Below are 7,236 nucleotides of genomic sequence, written 5' to 3' on the forward strand. Positions count from 1 at the left end.
CCGGACCTCTCCGTTCTTTTGCATCACCCACCAAGTGTATCCAGGTCCCTGAGCGAAAACAATTCCACGAATAGGTTTGCCTTTTCCTAAGGCAGGAGTAGCCCAGACTGTTTTACCCAGCATATTTTTTACATGCACTACAGGAACCTTATCCCCATCTACAGTACGTAACAGGTTTGATTGGGCAGGTCCAGCTCGGTTGGTAGATCCCCTAGTATTGACTAACCAGGTGGCCTTTGCCAAATGCGTATCCCAGTTTTTGAACGTCCCAGAGCCCATTGCTTTCAAGGTAGTCTTTAACAGGCCATTGTATCGTTCAACTTTCCCGGAGGCTGGTGCATGATAGGGGATGTGATACACCCATTCAATACCATGTTCTTTGGCCCAAGTGTCTATAAGGTAGTTTCGGAAGTGAGTCCCATTGTCTGATTCTATTCTTTCTGGGGTGCCATGTCGCCATAGGACTTGCTTTTCAAGGCCCAGGATGGTGTTCCGGGCGGTGGCATGAGGCACAGGATATGTTTCCAGCCATCTGGTGGTTGCTTCCACCATTGTAAGTATGTGGGGCTTCATTCTATGTGGGGCTTCCGGGCAGTGGAAACTCTCATCGTCAACCGTGCCATTTTCTTCTGAATCTACAAAGCTTTGAGTGGTGTGAGGGTCCAGATAGATCAGCTCATTGCCTGGATGGGTAAAAGCCGTATGTTAAAAACAAGCAAGTGACATTAATAAGCACTTGGTCCAGAACTGTAAAATAGAAATTAGATTGCCATCGCAGACAGTATAATCTAGACTTTCCAGCTAGGGATTCTTTAAGAGAATCGGAAGGTTTAGACACAACGTTTCCCACAGGGTATTTAGTATAACTTCCTATTGGTGACCTATTACTGTAATTTTTTGGTTGGTTATGTTCTATCTTTGTCACATACTTTTATTTTTCCATGTGAGATCCAGTACCTTTTTTTTTTTTTTTTTTTTTTTTTTGTTTTTTTAAAAATCTCAAGTGTTGTAAACACTAACATTTGACAGATTAAAAGGTACAGGATGTTCACAGATGCAATCTGTAATCCCATTAGGCATTCATTCAGAAATTGGAACAAAAAAGCCTAACTAAAACAGGTTAGGTTTTACAAAAGGACAAAATAGGGTTGCAAAATTTTGGCCCAAAGTGGGGTGAAATCTGAAGGAATGCATTTTAAATTAATTAGAGCAATACTTAATAACAGAAGGTATGCAAAAGGTGAAAAAGATACTGCTATCAGAAACAGTTTTGAAATACAAGAAAATAAAAGTGACATTTGACCAATACACTTGTCAAATGCTATCAGCTATTCTTAGTATGCTGCTCTTGTTGATGTCATCACTTATTTTTACACCTAGCTTTGCTGTTAACTTTCTGCTCTTGTTAAGGATCATCTCATACTGTTTCTAAACTCTTTTAGATATGCTTCTTCATTTATTTTATTCTATTCTCATCTTTCTTTACTTCTAGAGGTTCACGCTTAGACTCCTTACTATTTCCCCTTCAAAAAATGTTCTCTTTTGATCATCTGCACATTTGGAATAAGTTTCGTTTTTCCTTACCTAAAAATCCTATGAAATAATAGGCATTATTTGGTTTCCCTCCTAATGCTCCCAAAGACTGTGGCATCTTAAAGCATTCCTAGGAGTTCAAAAGGAATAAAGGAAATTGTAATTCATTTCTTTACTGACATCACAGATACCCAAAATTATTTGACAGTAACGAGCAATGAATCGAAAGAAAACCTTACTTTAAATGCATCAATATATACGGGATTTATGTGATTTATCCCTAGTCGTAGAGGTATAATAAGCAAGAGGGCTTTCCAGCCTGTGCAGAGTCCTCCTGCGTTCTTGCTTCGGCCAAGAGCACTTCTGTGCAAATGTGCACTGCTGTGGGACGCGCTGCTGCTCTGAGGAGGGCACCAGCACATTTTTTCTGCGGGAATAAAACTAGAAATCAGTCAACGCACAGAGGAACACAAAGCAGATCTTCCTCTCAGTAGTGAATTAAGCTAGTTTGCCAGGGATCTTTATAGGGCACCCAAGACAAAACGAGCCGGGCATGGCAATTACAGCTATTTAGTAGAAGTGATTCTAGCAGACAGTATGTGCTGGCACGTCCAAGTGAGACGTTAGATAAATGATTGGGGGATGACAATTTAAGACTGCAGTGACATGTACTATTAATGTTATTAATAGTGTCAAGCTTTGCCTATAAAACGCCAGAGAAATGAAATGGCAGCAATGATGACAGTAGAAATTCTTCAAGGAGCTCTTCACATCCAGTGATGTGAGCACGAAGTTGGCATCAGGGATCAAAAAAACACAACTGAGTTTGTATGTCCTTCTTCCCTCTTCTTACCCTTGCAAGACAAAGCCATGGCCCCCCAAGTATTTGTTCATGTTTAGATACATGCTGGCAAATGGAGTCAAATCAGAAACTGTTACCAGAAAACTGATGAGGTGTCACTTCCTGATGTCTTCAATGACCACCGTATTGCCCATAGATACATAAACTGCTAATGAATTCCATTCATCAAATAAAGCAAGCTTCCTAGAAAACATTAAGGTACTAATTAATATAAACTAGTTGGATCAAAAGGGTAGCTTTACACTCAGAACCATTTTTTTTTTTTTCCTTAAGAAAAAACATCCTTTCTGCATTTTTTAAAGTCTCCATGTAAGAAAAAGAAAACTTTAAACATTAAATGTTTAATATCTTTAGAAAAATAGGTACTGAGTGGTACCAGGAAAAACATATGCGCTGCACCATGTGCAAACTGTTTTGTCTTACTGCTAAGTGCAGTGACAGTAACAGTCCAACTACATCAAGTTTATTACTTTTTATTGCACTCGACAGTCTCTGCAATGGGTTCTTGCCCAGTTGTGTCTTTTCTCATCTGGAAAAGAAAAAAATTCCTATGCCAGTTTTGCAGATTACTTTTTGCTTAAGAAATTCCACTGAATTCAGTGGAATTACTTCTGCCTGAGCCTGTGTGCACAGCAGAAATGGGGCATTAAAAGCTAAATCAGCTAAGGGTTTGGGGCACCAAAACTTCAGTGGGAGACAGCAGCACACAGTTTTATGTCCACTTCTGCAAAATCCAAACCTTTGGGGAAGGGAGCTACACTCTTAAGCTGCACTGGCAGAATTAGCTGTTTCAAATAAGCCAGAAAGAAATGGGGGTGAGCGTTTCACCATGAAAAACTTGGCCATGAAAGATCTGGAGTCCAGGGCATGCTTCAGCTCCCCTCCCTCTTCAGATCATGTGCCTGTTCCAGGGTGTCAAAGACTTGCTGCTGAGCTCGCAGAACCTGTAGCCTAGCCCCTGCCTGAGGTAAGACACCTCCACGTACCCCTGGAGAACTGAGCAGCCTCAGTTCCTTTCAGTGTGGCTCCCAGACTATGAGGAGCTTCCCATCTTTATCCAGTAGCCTTGCTCGCAGAACTGTTGCTCAGAAAGGGAGGAATTGCAGCTCAGTTCCCTCCTCAGCCGAGATGGCTTCTCTCTGATATTTCACACCACCACTCCGACCTACACGGTGGCACTCTCGACCTGCCAGAGCTGTGCCACTGTGCAGAAAGGAATATACATCTGTGGTGTGACTGGTGAGGGCATGCAGACGGCATAGCAGGAGACTTTCCTGCAGTTTCTTCTCCTCAGGCTCTTCCTTTATTAAAATTTAGAGGTCACCCATTCCCAACTCAGTACCTGCACACCGAGCTGTGGCATGACATTCCATGCTGCACTTGTAAATAGATGGCAAGTACATTCCTGACTGTGGGACAGGGGGAGATGCAGCCTTCAAAACTCTGCCTGGGCCTTCTCTTGGCTGCCCCAGGGGAGTACGTTCTGAATGAGACTGGTATGATCTCACTTACTTTAGTACTTGAGCAACTGTATTTGGTCCAAACCATTCTCCAATTGACTTTCCCTCTCCAACACCCACCTGTGCTGTTTTCATAGTGAAAAAAAGACACACGTACACAAAATCAAAGAAAAATGAGACCATAAAGAATGTGGGAACAATATACAGTAAATACCGTGACTGTCAAACATTCTAGAGTAATTGCGATCTGTATTTAGCAATAACAATTATTTTCTCAATCTATGCTCTTTTCAAAACTTAGGGAGTGCCAGTTTCTTTAAAAAACAAAAGGCTTCTAAACTACAATGAGAATTACAAGTTAACAAATGTTAGTGCCCCTTATTACAAATTACAGCAATAAGCTACAAGACTGTCTGTTCTAACATTACTGACTCTGGTACCCAAGGCTCACAGAGTTTATCAAGAGCTAGATTCTAGTACATGGCTTTATTTAGGTCTCAGGGAATGTTTCTGTACTACTAGTCTTTGCGCCCATCTGCATACCTTTTTATTTTTGTATAAGCATACAAAATGTATGGGTATGTAGTGGGTTTACGTGGCAAGGCTTTGGTAGCAGGGGGCCATAGGGGTGGTTTCTGTGAGAAAGATCTAGAAGCTGCCCCATGTTTGGGAAGGGCCCCATTGTTTTCCAAATCTGAGCCAATAAGCAATGTTGTTTTGCGCCTCTGTGAGAGCATATTTAAGACAGAGAAAAAACTGCTGCGCCACACAGCAGCCGGGAGAGTCAAGGGAGTGAGAAACAGCCTTGCAGGTGCCAAGGTCAGTGTAGAAGGAGGGGGAGAGGTGCTCCAGGCGCCGGAGCAGAAGTCCCCTGTGGCCTGTGGTGAGGACCATGGTGAAGCAGGATGTCCCCCTGCAGCCCATGGAGTACCACGGTGGAGCAGGGTTTCACGTTGCAGCCCGTGGAGGAGACCACGGTGGAGCAGGTGGCCCTGCACCGATGGAGGCTGCCGCCTGTGGAAGACCCCTGCCGGAGCAGATTCCGGGCCGGACCTGTAGCCCGTGGAGAGGAGACCACGCAGGAGCAGGTGATCTGGCAGGAGCTGCTGCCCGTAGGGGAGCCAGGCTGGAGCAGTTTTCTCCTGAGGGATGGACCCCGTGGTACGGACCCATATCTGGAGCAGTTCTGGAAGAGCTGCTGCCTGTGGGAAGCCCACGCCGGATCAGTTCGTCAAGGACTGCATCCCGTGGGTGGGACCCCACAGCACAGGGGACGAGAGTGACCGAGAAGGAGCGGCAGAGAAGAAGTGCTGTAGACTGACCATAACCCCCATTCCCCCGTTCCCCTGCGCCGCTCGGGGGGAGGAGGTGGAGGAAGGTGGATGGGGGGGAGGTGCTTTTGGTTTCTTTCCTTTGTTTCTCACTTCTCTAGCTTGTTAGTAATGAGCAATAAATCTTACTATCTGTCTTCTTATGCTGAGTCTGGTTTGCCCGTTACACTAATTATTGCGTGATTTTCTCGTCCTTATCTCAATCCTTGAGCCCCTTTCACATATTTTCTCCCCATTCCTCTTTGAGGAGGGGGAGTGAGAGAGCGGCTGTGGTGGAGCTCGGCTGCCCACTCGAGCGGAACCACGACACATACACATTGTCTTCACATCCACTTTTTAAAATTATGAATTAACATACTGCAAATTAGTGATTCAACACAGCAGAAATTTCAGTGGAAAAAACCTGAAAGTTTATGTTTGTTCTTACCCATCTGGTGGATTGAATAACAGCAAGCCTTCCTGTCGAGAAAGCATCGTAGGATTCTGTGATATTCTTCTGGTTGTTTTTTGTGTTTTTCCCATTGCCAATCTGAAAGGAAAAATTGATATAGAATAAAAAATGGTGACGTTTTCATTACACTGATCAAATGTCTAGACAGCAGAAAGCTTTATAATGAGATGTTAAAAGACATTTCAATTCATCTCGAATATTTACATTTTGTGTAGAGCTCCTAGAATTCCAAGCTTGTTATTTATCATCAAGCTGCCCTTTATCATCATAGGCTAGATTGTCAAAACAGGGAAAATAAAACAAAACAAAAACATCAACTGCAAACATATTCTGACGGATCATGCTGCGTGTTGATAGCCATTCCAGTATCTATGAGCTTCCAAGATTATTTAAAAGTACAGGCTGTGTTTAGACCTTGTTGGATTTCTAAGCACCCATTAAATAACAACATAAGATCCATACAGAAAGTCCAAACACTCCACTGGCAGCATCCTGGGATGTGACATGCATGCTTAAGAGCTTGCACCAGGGGGGTTTGGACCTCGTGCTGCTGACAAGTGAGGAGTGAAGAGAAGGGTAAGAGCACTGTCCCACAGTGGCAGGTTTTCCCTTGGCCTCAACTTGGGTGTTACACTAAAAGGTTTATAAAATAATGGCGACAGGATTCCCCATTTGTTCTCCTTCTATGCCTATTTCTCTGCTTCAGGCTGGGATGATTTCACCCAGCTGAATATGAATTGATTCATTAGGAACTGTTACCAGGGCATCAAAGAAAGTCTCACTAATAAATTCAGGGTTTGTGCTTTTAATGGAGTACTTACGAAGAAGCGTCTGCAGACAATACCAAAGTTCCCTCAGGACCAGCACTCACCTCTCCCTAAGTGTCTGCAGATCAGTGCTTGGGCCAGCATCATCTGCCCGCATCGCAGCATACATCCCCAGCCAGCGTCCGACGAAGGACCCGTGCCTCCTGTTAGGAAAGTTCAGCACAATCAGTGCAGGCTTTCAACTGGGTGCAGCACCACAGAGGACATTTCAGAGTGCTAGAAAACAGATAGGGCTGCTGAAGCCTCCATGAACTGTCCTACAGATAAAAGGCACAGAGCAAGACTTTGGTTCCATGCTGTTGGTCTAATTCTAATCTCTGCATTGCACAAATGAACAAAATTCATTTATTCCTTGTGGAGCTGACTTACTCTTTTCATTCTTCAAGCAGCATTCACAAACCATTTATTGCATGCTATACAACATGATCACCTGTTTACATACAGACCTAAATAAACACTGATTTTAATAATCTTCATGTTTGCATAAACAGTTAAAATGATGCTCAAAATGCGCTAATACTCTAGAAATATTTTCCCAGCCTACTATGCCATCACTTATCTTGCTATTTAATTTAGAACAATGCAGCAAATCTGCAGTATACTCACCAATAGGCGAAAACTTTCTTCTATACGTAAACCACAGTAAACCACACGTGAACACACCTTGGCTTATTGTCTGACTTTGGCTTATGGTGCGTCTGTTGCTGTGTCCAGCACAGTGCAGCCCCTAAATTGCTACCAAAACCTTGCCACAAACCTCAATCCCCCTGTT

At 43.4% G+C, this 7,236-nt stretch overlaps 2 long non-coding RNA genes across 2 annotated transcripts; both read right to left on the reverse strand.

The window, feature by feature from the left end:
- Positions 1-566: 566 nt before the first annotated feature.
- On the reverse strand, positions 567-1,954 carry LOC139999956 (uncharacterized). Its single transcript, XR_011805347.1, has 3 exons — positions 1,773-1,954; positions 1,585-1,663; positions 567-683 (listed from the first exon to the last, which is right to left on the reverse strand). It is a non-coding gene; the product is annotated as an uncharacterized lncRNA (long non-coding RNA).
- Positions 1,955-2,476: 522 nt separating this feature from the next.
- LOC119713056 (uncharacterized) lies at positions 2,477-6,645 on the reverse strand. Its single transcript, XR_011805332.1, has 4 exons — positions 6,509-6,645; positions 5,614-5,715; positions 3,908-3,980; positions 2,477-2,578 (listed from the first exon to the last, which is right to left on the reverse strand). It is a non-coding gene; the product is annotated as an uncharacterized lncRNA (long non-coding RNA).
- Positions 6,646-7,236: the final 591 nt, after the last annotated feature.

Source organism: Anas platyrhynchos, chromosome 30, assembly GCF_047663525.1.
Source record: "Anas platyrhynchos isolate ZD024472 breed Pekin duck chromosome 30, IASCAAS_PekinDuck_T2T, whole genome shotgun sequence".
In the NCBI taxonomy this organism is placed as follows: domain Eukaryota; kingdom Metazoa; phylum Chordata; class Aves; order Anseriformes; family Anatidae; genus Anas; species Anas platyrhynchos.